The following is a 15,496-nucleotide window of genomic DNA, read 5'->3' as shown; positions in this document are numbered from 1 at the left end:
ACCGGGATTATCGCGTTACTCTAACATAAAATTGAAAAACAAATAAGGGAGCTCAGCAAAAATTCATGTCCTGATGATCCTTCGCGATGGATAATACTCGAAATCGCCGCGCTTTCTCAAGAAGGAAAAAGTTAACGTTGACATCTTGGTGCCCGAGAGAGAAGAGCAAAAGTTCGCCAGCTGCTAATTAATTAGCCTGACAAAACGTTAACTGATGGCTGTTTCTCCCTACCCATCGGATCTGGCCGAGGTCGGTCGCAAGGATGGCGTGCGGCCGACCATTTTATCCGGGAATTAATCCTAAAAGTTGCGCGGCATACATCCCCGATCTCTCTTGCGCCACGTTCCATTTTCCGTTTCCCATCTTTTCACCTCGATGCCGATCCCACCCCTCCAATTAGCGGCCCATAAATTTCCATGCGTGCGGAACATAAATTCGCGCCGACGTTCCTCACTCTTATTTCTTCTCTCTCTCTCTCTCTCTCTCTCTCTCTCTTTCTTTTCCTTCTCCCTCCCCCGCCGTTTCCATCTTTTTTCCAAAGGAGAATTCCCGGGATCGCCTCCCCTTTCCCAATGCAATCCTTTTTATCGAAACCATGCGTCTTCCGCGAGCGACACGCGATATCGGGAGATTCCTGGAATCCCATCAAGCCACCGCAAAAGAAATTTTCCGCCTGCTTGAGTGCGCTCTTGTGAAATCTAATTTTATTTGCCGCTTATCGGAAGGAAAAATCAAATGTCTTATCAAAAATAGAAGGGTGTTTAGCCACTCCGGAAAACGGAGAGGTCCACCATCCAGGGTAGATTTATTGCTGGTGCTCGTACGCCGGTGAATTTCGCGCGCGGCTAATTATGCTACGGGATAATATTCCACCTCTTCTTATAGTAATAAACTCTTCGGATTTGCAATAAATCTCGCGCGCAAAGATTTTCCATTATATCGCGTCATAGCCATTAGCCGCGCTCCCGAGATCGTAACATAAATTAATAACGAAGTTACAGTTGTCATCATTTTATTTCAGTTATGAATCATCCGCACGACTGAGCCGCATAAATTTCTATCGAAATAAACAGCTACGTATACACAGAAAGCGTACGCCATTAAATATTTATTAATGCATATGACGGCTATATTAACTTGTTCCTAATTAAAATTATAATGTTGTAATATTATGCTTATGTTAGAATTATGACGTGACGACTGCGCGTTATAAAGTTATTTCCGTCATTTTTGCGGCAAATTAATCCACACGTTTCGCGTTGAGATTCACGTTGCAAATAAAATACGAAATAAAGGATTTACACTATAAATTATGCACTATTTCATCATAGCCCAATGCCTCCGAGTGCGAATTGCGGCTAAATATATAAAGTAATATCTTTTTCCATTTCATATTTCTCGTCCTCCTAACCGTACTCTCCGCGTTCATTCCCTCCGCATTTTTCTGCAGTGAGAGGCTATGTCTTTTGTTCAACGAGAAATGTCGCTGTAACAGTGAAAGACGGACGTTTTCGTTCCAGTACTTGTAGATTACGGCGGAAAGACGGAAGGGATCTGCTCTTTTCCCGCCGCTTAGACCGACTTAATTATACTGAATGTCGATAATAAAGTCACCATCTGCGACCGGCCTGGAGAGGCTCAATTAAAGCCGTCCTTTTAAGCCGCCAAAGAAAGATTCTCAGAGAAGACGGAAGGAGTCTTCCACCCGAAAACTACAATTCTCGTTCGAAACTCGCGCCGTGAAATAATAATCCTAATTATTGTTATCGCGAATCGCACAATAGAAGTCCTGGAGAAATAACGGGCAGCTGCGCCGCTACTTTATAGCGCTCGGTAAACCCGGTGATACAGAGAGTGTCTTAATCGTCGCGCAATTTTCTACGATTTTCGAACAATAAAAATTGTAAAAAAAAAGTCTGGCCTTTTATTTCACGTCTTTATATTTACCGGATGCGCGCTTACGAAAGTATATATAAAATGTTTTATGGCAAAATTTGCGAATTTACTTACAGGAAAAGGAATAAACGGACACAGTTCTTCGTTTACTACTCCATTTGAGATGTAAAACTGATTTGTAAAACGAAACTTATTAAAAATATTAAAGTTTTCCTATCATTGAATACAGTCTCGAAAATTTCGATATGCTTTACCACATTACAAACTTCTAAGAAAATAATCTGCTATTACCTAGTTTTGTTTTCTGCAGGATACTTTGCTATACAAATTGAAACAAAAATAAAGACCATTAGAAAAATTTTACGAAATGTTAAAAACAGAAACATAAAGTTCTCATTTTGGCATAAAAACTGACGTTATGTCATTAACTTTGTAATAACATTTTTTTAATGCTTCTCTTACTTTAGGTTTAATTTATGACGCAGTGTCCCGAAAAAAAATAAATAAAAAAATTGCAGATCGTTTCTTTAGAAATCACGCGATAAAATGTATTTTTAATAAATTTTGTCACAAAAATAGTTCTGCATCTTAAATCTGACAGAAAATAACACACACGAAGAATTGTTCATTTATTGCCTCTGAAATAAATTTGCAAAACAAATTTCGCCTCTGTAATTTAACTATACAAGCTGCCTGTTCTTCACTTGAACGGCGGAGTTTAGCCGTGATATAATCGCGCATTCATAAATCTGATGTGATGTCACATCAGATTATTTTGTCCTCATGCGCGGCGTTCTGTTTCATAAACAGCCGGACGAGTTTCGGCGCGGAAAAAAAAACTACCTGCCTTTCGGCCGAATGGACTTCGCCTATATTCGCGCATCTCCGCGAGTTCCGCGGCCTCACTAAAAACGGACCGGGCGAGTGATAAAGCGCCCCCGGGATGCTGTGATCCGCAACGCGCGCCGAGCGGCCCGCATACCAGGGTCTACGAGATTGCCGCGGCGGAACGGATCGTTACCGCGACTATGCACTTGCCCGGAGCCGCTTTCAAGGGGTGAAATAACTACTCCTAGGGGTAGTTTCTATCCCCCTTTGATAGCCCGGCCTCGGAACTAACGGAGAGTGCCGGGACTGAGAACATTACCATAACCTTCCATTACTCGTTGCCGCCGATCCGCCTACCCTTATCCTCACCCTCTCCTTCTCGATCTCAAACATCCGCCGCCTCTCGCGCTCCCTCCCCCTTCCTCTCTCCAGCCCGTTCGACATCTTTCTCCCCGGCCAACCGCGGCCGCCGATGCGTATCGGTACGTAACGCATCCGATTGGCATCCGACGAGATTCCGGTGTCTTTACTGGCGCCGTGAGCTACAACCGATCGTGGCCGAGATCACGCCATAAACCCTCGTCCGGGTGCAGCACCGCGACGCGAAAACGAGCGTTAAACTTTTACAAGCGCGATCTACCGCACGAGGGTACGGAGGTTCCTCGACTTCTCCACGCGATGCTATAAGCTGATCCAGTTTGCACTAACACGTCACGATCTACATAAATCTTTCCTGCCGAGTGAATGTTGGTTCGGAATGTAGCTCGAGATAGAGACTTTTTCGAACTTCCCCCGCGATCGAAGGAGTCCGCCTTCGAATCTTTCGAGACTCACCCTGTATTTTCAAGTTTTCGTTCCGTTTCTGTGATTTCGCGGTTAAGATCCCATCCTCTCTTGTGGCAAGTCTTTCGGCTCCCTTTCCAAAAATCGTTTCGGACTCACGATCGGAGTCGCTCCGACAAGAGGCACCGGAAGAGAAAACGATCTCGATGATAAATAACACTTGGCATTAATTCTCACGTGATAAAATGCGAACCGGTAGCTCACGCTATACTAAAAAGACGAGGCGCTTCCAAACTCGGAACGGAAAAGATGACGACGATTAATGACTAAACGACAGTATAAAAAAAAAAGAGACGGCCGTCGTCTTTTTTGTATCGTTCCTCCTCCCCTTTCTCTCCCTAGATACTTGTATTATCAAAACTAGTTATTTGATCAGCAGTACACTGTTCGTTTAATTGCATTGAATTTGAGTAATGATACTCACCCCCTCACCGTCAGAGTTATTGAAAACGTGACGACAGCCCCCGAGAATGATTAATACCGTTTCTCCGACCGTTGTAGTCCTTTTTTTTTCGCGTCCCCATTGCTTAATTGCGTTCGATCCGCAACTCCGAATAAATTACATTCGCCCGGGAATTATTTGTTTCGGTGGAATGAGAATTGCGAGAGTAAGTCCCGGCTGTCCCGTTCAACTCGCGTGCTCTCTCTCTCTCTCTCTCTGCCTCTCTCTTTCTCTCTGTCTGTCGAACTGCCCGAGAAAATAATAGTGTCTGAGAAAATAAGAGGATTCCGACAGACCGCGATCTCACCGGCACAGCTTTAAAATCCGTCTGGACTCTGACGCGTAGTTGCGGCATCCTATTAGAATCTGAACTACTTGATTACGAGAATATATAATATTTCGAGGATTCGTCAGTCGAAAGCGTCGGAAAAACAAAAAAACTTGACGCTTAATTATTATCTTAATTGTTTTAATAAGTCCTTGGCCAGCGGGAGAGTTCCCGATGCAACACTCGTGCAATTTTATTTCTCGAGAAATAGACGACAAGGATTTCAACAAACATCTATCTTTCTTTCCCCCCCTAATCGCTAATTAACATCACCGACGATTATTCTACGATACATTGTTTAACTTCATTCCGAGGGAATGCGAAACGACTCGAATCGCGGCGCAACGTGCACTCGAGGGCGGAACGAAGGAATTAAAAATTAATGAACACTCGGAAGCGAGAGAAGCAGCGGTGGATTGCTCGGGAAACGTCCCGCGATTTCTCGGCGAAACGAGCGGGGATAACACGCCGGGATACGGCTATCCGCAGAACATTCCGCGCGGGGTTGAGGGAGAGGCGGGCGTCGTTAAAGGAACGACGAGAGGAGCGCGATAAGAAAACTGCGCGGAAAGTGCCGCGCGCTCGTTACACGAGCGGCGCAGAAATTTTTCCTGAATAATTCATCCGTCCGGCGACGTGGCGATGGAATTTCCGCCGTGTACCGTACGTAACGCGGAGAGATGCGACCGTGACGTGGTGGGCGGCGGCGAAGCCACAACGTGTATATCATCGCTAATGGACAGCGAAGGGCGCGGGACAAGAAGTAATCGGACGAACTTCATCAGCGACGATCCTCGCGCTCAGATCCGCAACGACGGAGAAAAGACGACAGGTACGGTCTACAAACGCACACACGCGCACCCCCCCCCCTCTCTCTCCCTTTGCAAGTGATTCCAGAAATTATTTGCGCTCACTATCGAATAAATCTGTACTTCGCCTCGCCTCGCTCCCGGGATTAATGATCCTTAGGACGCATAAATCGAGAAGAGGAAGATATCGCGGAGGCCGAGCAAAGAGAATCGTATATTTAAATCGTAAGTGCGTCTGGCGCTTTTTGATTTTTTTGTTGTATATCCCCTGGACGCTACTCTCGCGCTTTGCACGTCCATTTCGGCTCAATCCAATTCAATCCCTCCCCTCCCCTCCTCCCAGCTCTGCCCGGTGCGTCACACGCGGTAAACGAGGAAGCGCCCCGAGCGGAAAAACTCCCCATATGCGCGATTCCGTCAAATTAAATTTCGTTCATTAAATTTGCGCTCACGACTCGATCCCGATTCCGATCCCGGGTCTTTGTGCCGTAGTTCGGATGGAGCTCGGGGACGGGATGGGGGGAGGGGGAGAGACAAGAATTCATCCGGATCGATGGTACGGCCATCGATTTCAATCATACGCAACCCTGACACCGTTTTCTCACCTCTCCGCCTTCTCGAAGGTACGCGTGCGACGTATTCCATTATACGCGCCGAGTTTTTCAACCGCCCCCCCCTCCCCCTCCCCCCGGCAGTCTCGCTTTTTCACGATTTCCGTTTTTGTTTTCCCCTCTCTCCCTTTCTCCCTTTTTTTCCCTCTCGTCTTCTCTCCGCCCTTTTTTTTTCCTCTCTTTTTCTCAATGCTCGTACATATTTCGCGCTCGCGAGCGGGATAAAGAACGCGCGTTCATTGGACGACATTACGAGCGGGATTCGCCGCTGTCAAAATGATGGAGTGGCCCACCCAGCCAGACGGACTCTTCTGCAGTCAGAATAATCAGTCTTCCCGGCTTGTGCGTCACCCCTTTTCCACCACGTCGCATCCTCCCCTACCCCTCCAAAAGCCACTCGTGCGGGAAGCCGTCCAGAATCGTCGCGCAGCTACCTTTACCGCGCGCGGCGGTAGTTCGTAATGTCGAACGGAATTAAAACGAGCCACGTATCGCGCGGTACTCGGTATGCGAGGAAAGGGGGGAAAAAAATTCGCGATAAATTCCGGGACCAATCGCATCTTCCTTCCCCGGCGATATGTGCCACGGGTTTGTGTATGTTTTTCTATTTTCGTTCCCACCCTCTCAAACTTTCATTACACAACACAGCGCGGCGATATGATATAATATATCCATTATGCATCACCGGGAAATTGTGCTCCCGGCATACAATAACGGATACTACGATATTCACCCACCCCCCTAACGCGTGACGCTTTTCTGAAGTACCCTATGAAACGGCAAGATAATTCCGGCCTAAAAAATTCACGCGCGACAAAGTCGAATTTCGCCGAAAAGTCGGGAGGACACGTCCTTCGCGCTCCCAAGCGACATTCTCCTGCCTCTTGATTCCCCTGTGTCCATACGTTTCGGCACGCGGGTACGGCGATGTGTGGGGGGGGGGGGAGGAAAAATTGAACGATCTATCTTCGCGCGCCCCTTTTCACGGGCGCTTCTCCCCCTCTACCCCCCTCGCTCCGCGTCCAGTGAGGGCGCCAATAGGCTCGCGTGTGCGACTTCGCGATACGCGTACAAAGCCGTCGATATCGAGAGACCCGATGCGAGAGGGTGTACAAAGGTTTCGGGAGGGAGAGAGGCAACCTTTCAGATTTGTTGCGGGGAAATATTCGATTTTTCTCGCCGTCGGGGCAAAGAGAGAAGCAGCTCTCGCGGGGGAAGGAGGTGAAATATGACGGGGGGAAAAGGCGCGAAAAGCGCGTCGAATGCGCGGAAATGATGGATTAGGCCGGCCGTGGAGAGATTACTCGCGGCTCCTCTTCTCGCGTGAGCGAAGAGGAACGCAATTCGCCTTGCATCTTTAACGAGGGTTAAATGTATACGTAGCCACGCCGCGGGTTTTCGCTTCGTATTTCGTTTAACGTGCCCGCGCCCTAACAGGTCGCGCACAACGTCGTCGTATTTCATCGGATGAACGGTAATGATTAACTATTGTGTCCATATGCTCATACGCGATGGCCATTATCTCCACGCAACTATTGCAATAACGCGCACCGCTGTCAGCAATTACGATTATCTCGTTCCGCGATTATAATTAACGAGGGAGTAATTAATATCTACCTTCAAATCGAATGCGAGATGTTGTCGTCCGCGTACAACGCCGCTGATGTATATTAGCCGCTCTACGTCCGGGGCTCCGCGACATAACGAGCCTTTTACATCGTCGCGCTTTTTCTCGCGCCACATACGTTTTGAAATAAACGAGTTTCGCTCGCGCCGCCGCCGCCGCCGGCCGCGATAAAGCGCACTCATAAAATGTCCCGCAAACTCGGCGTTCGCGGGGATCGTGAATTAATAAATAGATACGGAAGTTAATCAACCGTCCCGCGAAGTTTACTTTTGTCGGAAATTTTGTTGAACGTTAAATTACACGGCCGTTTAGGTTAAATTACAGTCCGCTCTATTGAATTGCGGCGTGTCGGAAAGTTTTCCCGCGTGAAAAATTCCATTTCGGCCGCCAAGAAAAAAATTACATGCAATTTCTCGCGTTCCTGGCGCGATAACGCGATATGCTCGATGGGGCGGCCAGTGCGCCAAGTTCAAAGGTAGAGGACAGATCGATATATCTCTTTAACAATAAAAATAAGATTCGCCAGCTGCAACTGGCGAATTAATAACGACGAATAAATTTTATTATAGATTATATAACTGAAACTGAATGTCCGTGAATGTCAAACGATCGTCGCATCGAGATAAAATGTGATATTGCAAATTAATATTCCACGAGATAGATATACTTTTGGTCAGGCCGAAATTTCGCGAGAACGACCTTCCCTCTCGGCGATAAAACTCACTCGTAGGGGTCGGATAAGCGGGGCCGCGCGTCTGGCTCAAGGGTGCGTGAAGAGGACTCGGTCCCTGTAGCTAGACGGTCTTCATGGCTTGCATATTTCAGAGCTCGATACTGTGAATGTAGGTCTAACAATGGCACATTGTTACTCGGACCTGTCGCGGCTGCCAGCCAAAGTGCAGCAGGGCGGCCGCGAAAAGGGGTGGGGGAGGGAGAAGAGTACGAGCCGCCGGCCACGGGAACGCGGAGGGTCGGAGGGACGGCGGACGCGCGCGGGCAAGGTGGTGTAATATTTTTAATGGAGGGTGTCTCGGGTGATCTACGGCGCGTTGCATTGTTTCTGCGAGACGCCCCGTGCATTGTACCTTCTCCCCGTTTCTCAACCCTCTTTTCTCACCTGCCTTCTTCCTGCCCTCCGCCTTACCCGCCCACTTGCCACCGTCGCACACGGCCGGAAGGCGCGACAGCGTCCCCGAAAAATCCACGAAAAATCACGTGCCACGTGACGCGTCCGCGACAATTCGGTTTGAAATATACGGTAAATGCATACGGGGCTACCCCCCCCCAACGCTCGAGCTTTAGCTTAATTATTAGCCGATAAGTAAAAATTACACGAGCTCTTCTGACAAATGGCGAATACTCCCGCAAACTGCGGTCCGTCGCGAAATTCGTAGCCGCAAAGGATCGCGAAGAAAAATGGCACCTATAAAAGCAAGATGGTGCCAAGACATAAGAGGAAAATCAACCCATAGCGAAACGCAACAATCGCGGAGGCGGGGGTTCGTATCGCAACGTATTAATTATCAAATATAACAGAGGGTAGGGGTGGGGGGAGGAGGGACGCCCGTTATTGAGGCGCCCCCGTTATATTCGGGACGGGAACAATGCCCCAAATTACGCCACTCCGTATACACTCTGGGGTCTGGAAAGGAAAAAGAGTGCGGGATCCATTGCCAGTTTCCCTCCGGACGCGCGGCAAGATTATATATATACGCGCGATCACTTTTCCGGCTTTAACGCCCAGCTTTTATGTTGCTCGCAATTACCCCGGTGGAAGGCATTAGCCCGTAAACAATGGCCGCGCGGCAAACAGATTAATAATCCTTGTCGAGATTAAGCCAGTACGTATTATTTAGCTCTTTAATTGGACGTAAGGTGCTTTTTCAATCTAATCGCCGAGTATTGTTAACAAATTTCGAGTCTTCAATTTAACGTCGGAATTACCGGCCTTCGAATCGCGTGTCTCCCCCCTCCCCCTTCTTGGCCTGGTCTCCTTCCTTTTATACCTATTTTATTTTTCTTATTACGTGCACCCCCGTTGTGATTTTTATATACCGCGTATGACGTAATGTTCCGTGCATAGCGTTCGTTCGTTTCCCGGCGCATTTTTATCGCCTCGCCGTTGAATCGAATATTCAATTTCACTTTTTCTAGCCCCCGGAGCTCTACTCTACTGGCCTTCTGTTTTTCCAGTTTGTCGCTGTATTACTTTGCATCCCGGTCCCATTGCTTTTTCTGCTCAGAAATTCCTATCTCTCTTTCTCGCTCACCCGTTTCCCCCCCCCCCCCTCCCTCTTTCGCCAGCCCCGATAGCATCTACAACGTGCGCGCGAGTGTACCAACGATAACCGAGTGCCCATAATAAAAAGCAACGACAAGGTTTTAGTCAAACGCGTCGCTTAGCGAACACGTTTACTCCGCGCTAACGCTGATTTATTCATGATCGCCGCGTTTATCGCGCGCCGCGCCGGTAAACGTCGGCGAAAAATGTTAATGTTGACACGGGTTAATTGCAGAAAATTCATGTACGCGGGAGTGTTCTTGTTTTCTTTTTTTTTTTTTTTGCGCTCTTGTTTACACACCTCGGCCTACACAAAAACAACCTCTAGAATCCATATCGCAACTATTGTAAGAGGGCAATCTTTTCGCTCGGATAACCGTTTCAAAAATAGATTCAGAAGCAATAAGCGTGAGCATCGCCTACGTAGAGGAAAGTCACGAATGTATTTTATATATGCTGGCACAGGCTTTCTAAGGTAATAGCAGCCTCTTATTTCTCAGAAACTAAACATTGCGCACTCTACCTATTTCAAGAATGCGTGACCAAGTTTGATTAGATAGTCAGATTTTCCATTTCTAGAAGCTTTCCCTTCGATAAATAACATTGCCCTTATTTCCATTTCGCCCTAAGAATCTTTCAGAATAAATGATTTCTAGGGAATTTCCTGGATAAACAGGCCGTGCTGCGACTGCGACAGTTCCTCGGAATCTTGTGTAAGCTGTACACACGCAACGCCCAACGAGTTACAAGGATGACATAAGCGAAGTTATTAAATTGTAACGTATACAACAAGATTCGTTGTAAGAACGTTGAGAAATAAATTCCCCTTTTTAAAAATAACTTTCACGAATCTTATAATGAAAAGATTTCTTCGGGAATTTTATTCGTAGATTAGAGATCATGTAACACATAAAACACGTGGCCACGCTTCGATAGCCAGGCGCGCAGAGTCCACAGAGACAAAGAGTTATATCGCGTTCTTCTCCGCGACTTTTTTTTTCCCCCTCCTACCGACGGAAGAAGTTTTCCAAGAGAACGGGGCAAAAAAGTCGCCGTCGAGGCCGACGATGTAAAGCAGAATTATTATGTCGAGCCATTACAGCGGGACACGAGGCCGGCCTTTTACGGAGCTTCCTGCCAGACGTGGGTTTTAAGTTAGTAAGGGCGCGAGCGAGCGGCGACTACTAAAGGCGACCAAAAGTTTTCCTCGTCGGGAAAAACCATTAGCCGGCGCGCGCGCCTTCCCTTTCTGTTCGGGCGCAGGCATAGGCGGCACACTTTTGTCACCGGCCTTTGTTACGACCGCCGCCGCCGCCGCCGAGCGGAATCTGTTTTAAAAAAGTATCAGGGGACCGGGAGCCCGTCCGCGGCGCAGCCCACGCCGCGAGGCGATAAAAATTTCCCGCGCGCGCGTGGCCTATCGCGGCGAGCTTTTCCACGGATTTTTCCACGGCCGTGCTTGGACGCGACTCCGGACGAAACGCAAAAACTCCGAGAGACACTTTTTCGCGCCCGCGCGTTCATTAAAGGCGCGCACGCATTTTCGCCGTTTCGTACAAAAACTCGTTCTAAATATTATATAAAAATATCACGGAATGTGAATAATATGTGGATTTTAATTTTTGAACCGGTCATTCTTTCGCGAGATTTTGTTGGTTTTCAACAAAATTTAATAAGATCTCGAGACAAAAACCGGTTTTTCTCTTTCACAATTAAAAAAAAATTAAATACTCGAATATATTTTGTTATAAAAATAAAAAATAATGGAATATTTAGTTTCGAGCACATTATTGAGAGATTTTTTGGCCCGAGGATGTTATAACAAATAGTTTGCGTTGGAAAGCTCTGTGGTTTACTGTTATTATTCCATATTTACTGGGGCTTTTATATTTGACAATGATACGTAAAAGTACGGAATAAATACCAATTAACGCCGAGAGGTTGCGATATAAAACACCGGTATATTTTGTGACCTTGTTACGTAACTAAAAATCATTGAAATGCCTTTTACCTTTTGCCTTCTGAAGTTGACATCGTGTATTGTAAATTTTTTGATAATATTGAATTAACAAGCTATAAATGCATTGTAACATAAGCGACACGTATCAGACGAAACATCTCAAATTCTCATTCTCTCTAAGCTCCGTGTGCTCTTTTTCCCTTGTTTTTCCGTATAACATCTCTATTTATAAATCACTGTGAAATTTCGCTCGCGGTGCATGCCAAGATATTTACGGACGCATCCAAATTAAATCCTGCCGAGAACAAAAGCAAAATCATTCGAACGAGGATGGGAATGGTGATAAACGCGACCACGGTAAAAGCGCCGGTAGGGAATATCCAAATTGCCAACTAATGGAATCGGAGGGGGTGGCGTTACGCGACGGGCAAGAAGCCACATAAAAAATATTTCCTCCCTTCGCGAGCTTGGAAACTTGAGAAAAAGTGCATTTAAAGACGTTAAAGGTGGACCTTGAAGCTGACGATGCCACCAAAATTTTATTAATCGTATAAAGAAAACAAATCTGACAATAAAGCAATAAATTATCTATTAAAAGTCGAATTCGCAAGGTACCGCGAGTTGATGTTTATGCTGGAAAAATGAAATAAAAGCTGATGTATCCGGGACGAAGTAATGTAGAGTTCGGTCTTCAGAGCACTTATTATTAAAACATATTTTCAATTTCAACGTAATTTCACTGTATCTGTTATTGAAATGTGTATCAATATTATTTCAGTTTCCACATGTAATTTTGCATATTCAAAGCGCGTAATTGAAAGCGTCTAATTGCTCGCACGGTTTATTCCAATGGTATTTAATTTGATTTTAATTAGATCTCTCTTGACAGTAGTCTATTTTTGGACGCAATGCCTGTAATAACACTCGCGTTTTTTTCATTTGCCGTCCGAAATATTTATTTCCATCTCACTCATTTCTAAACAGCGCGATTACTCGGGGCTTGGCACTAAATTAATTACTAAACAATGCCGGGGCGTCGCGACGCATGGCGTCTTTATTAAACGAGTTCGCCAACCGGGCATTTACTTAACCGACACATCACCCCCAGGGGTTGTCGCGTTTTAACTCGTAAATATATTCTCTCTCTCTTTCTCTCGTTGGATTTAATTTCTCCTAGCTGTTTCATGCTTTTACCGATTTTTTTCATCCGATTCAATTATTATATGTCTCGAGTAATCGATATTAGACGACTTCTAAGTCCATGACTTATTCTTAGTCATCGTTAGTTTGATAGTTTCTCTCGCAAATGTTAGCAGACGCTTATCATACTTAGGCAATCAACGAGAAAAGTAATGTGGTAAGATGTACAAATCAAAAAATTAAACCAAAAAGAAACGTACGTAAAAAAGCCAATGCCAAGAGAATGGAAACACTAAATCGTTATATAACTTTTCAAAGAGCATTAAATCGTGCAAAACGAACTGATTCGTACGAGCCATTCGTCTTACGCTGAAAATGCGCGACGTATTTTAATCGAAACTAAAAGGCAGGACCGGCGCGAGCTTTATGACAGCCGTCGTCGTGGATTTGTATCTTCGTTCATATAAAATTGATTTCCCGGTTCAGGTGACGAGCACGCAGCGACGTTTGTCTTGCGTTCGGACCGCGAAATTTCCAGCATCATCGTCGCCCACGTAGACACAGAGGCCGATGCGCGATGCGGTGCATCGCCGAGGCTTTCACGGCGATTGCTTTTTCGGCGTCGTTTGTCAGTCTAGACGCCCGGCGAGAAATCATTCGACCGTAGAGGGAATAAACGCGCGTGAAATCCTCTACCGACCATCTTTGCATCTCCCTAAGGCTTCCTCGTGTCTACTTTCTGTTTTTTCTACTAAAAAAAAAGAGGTGCGAGAATAATTTTAATATCACTTTTATATATCACTTTTATATGTATATCGATTCTGAAGTTTAACCAATTTTAGTTTCAAACGATCATCGTTGAACGAGATATTAAAGTAAAAAATAATATAAGCTATAAAAACATACGGATGATAAAATTACAGTTTTTATTGAAAACGCTTGAGAAACTTTATTTTTATGGACTGCGTTCGAATTTTGAGCATTTTTCTATTCTCTAATGAAGATTTACTATACTATGAATAGCGTTTTCTTGATGCGCTGGAATGCAATTTTCTTTTGAGAAGAGTTTACTGTCACAATTAAGGATTATTTTAATATTATTTAAATACAAATATAGATTTATCTCTCAATAATATCTCATATAATGATAATTAGAAGAAAGACTGTCAATATAAGTATATTTAAATATCAAAAATTTCATTTCAAGTTAAATCAATTACTTAACATTGTAAATAAACGACAATAAATCCTTTCCTTTACTTGAGTGAAAATCGTGAAAGTATAATGAAAAAAACAATTATTAAAGATGGAATCTTTATAAAGTTGGAAATGATTGAAATATTTTCCAGAAATCTTGATATGCTAAGCATAAAAAGTCTCTCTTTCTTAACTTCTTCCAGTTTTATGTGTTTCATGATTGTTTCTTTAACGGAGCACGCAATCACTTTGTGAGGCACAGCGATGGTAAACGCAAGATTTAGCAACGCAAGCGTATAGAAATTTCCTGGAATTACGATAAATTTTGTTCTTGAGTAAACCGCGCACGTCGCGGTTCTGTAAATCCCGTGGATTGTAAAGTTTCCACGGTCACGCGTGGTGGAAAGTTTCCGCGTGTCAAAGAAAAAGCATCGCGCGGCGATCGACGAGGCGCGCGTCACCGGGCTATTTACTCCCTTATTTATTATTTTTCGTACGGACCATCACCATCTTCCCCCCCCCCCCTCATTCCCCACCATTCCCGATACACGTGAAACTTTCCTGGAGGATTCCCCGTGGGAATCGGTGTCCGCTTCCACCGCGAAGTTGCGCCCCGCCGGGGGGTGGCAACGGCACTTCAGTAACTTAGAGGAGGAAGAACGGAGGGAGATCCTCGGGAGGGTGGAGTAGACAGACCGACACGATGGTGACATCGAGAAACTTACAGAGTTACGACGATGCGAATTGACGGGGCTGGTTAACGATAACTAGCTTACCTCTCGACTCTCCCGCGGAGTGGAAATGAAAGACAAAGACGATGAAGAGAGGACGATGACGCGCTGCGCCGCGGATTCGTATCGTTCTCGTCGGATTTCCGGAACTGGGAAACGTTCCATCGTCTAACCGTTCGGCCGTTTCGGGCCCGCAAATGCTTCAAGGAAACGTTTAAAGAAAAAGAGATGCCTGGTTAAACTTGACGACGCGAAACGTCACGGCAGTAAGGAACACATGAGTTAGCGCGTGCTGCATAATACCGTGAATGCCCTAATCGAATTCCGTTAATTGATTCGCCCGTCGAGTTCGCGTGCTAATTAATTCGCTGACAAATTTCATTCGTGCGGATCCCTCCCCCCCCCCCCTCCCGAATTGCACAGTGAATTAACTAGCTGCGATGATGACCGGCAGCACATGATGACACGCCCAAGTTGCAAGTAGTACGTAGCGTCACGTAGACGAGGGGTCTGGCGGGATGAACCGTCGCGCACGCTCGCGCCCGAGGGATCGTTCATAAATTATGGACGCATTAATTATAACGGAGTTTGCGGACGCGAGTGTTTAGATTGACTTGACGGCGAAATGGCCGTGGTCGCGCCACGCGTTTCGACGTATGCCCCCCCCCCCTCCCCGACAGTTAGGCAAAGATGTATACAAGGGGCTGAATATCGGCTTAATTAATTAACTCGCATAAATAACATACTATCTGAATCCTAATTCGATCAGGCAGTTGACGACTATTGTATCGACAGGTTTCCC

The 15,496-nt window shown here is 45.8% G+C and overlaps 1 protein-coding gene across 12 annotated transcripts in view; it reads right to left on the bottom strand.

The window, feature by feature from the left end:
- LOC105832990 (polypyrimidine tract-binding protein 1) overlaps window positions 1-15,496 on the bottom strand; it is a 304,112-nt gene that overhangs the window by 51,514 nt on the left and 237,102 nt on the right. The window lies entirely within an intron of this gene.

The sequence above is a fragment of the Monomorium pharaonis genome, chromosome 9 (assembly GCF_013373865.1).
Source record: "Monomorium pharaonis isolate MP-MQ-018 chromosome 9, ASM1337386v2, whole genome shotgun sequence".
NCBI classification, from domain to species: Eukaryota; Metazoa; Arthropoda; class Insecta; order Hymenoptera; family Formicidae; genus Monomorium; species Monomorium pharaonis.
Note: the sequence above shows the minus strand (reverse complement) of the source record. Positions and strands in the feature narration are given on the sequence as shown.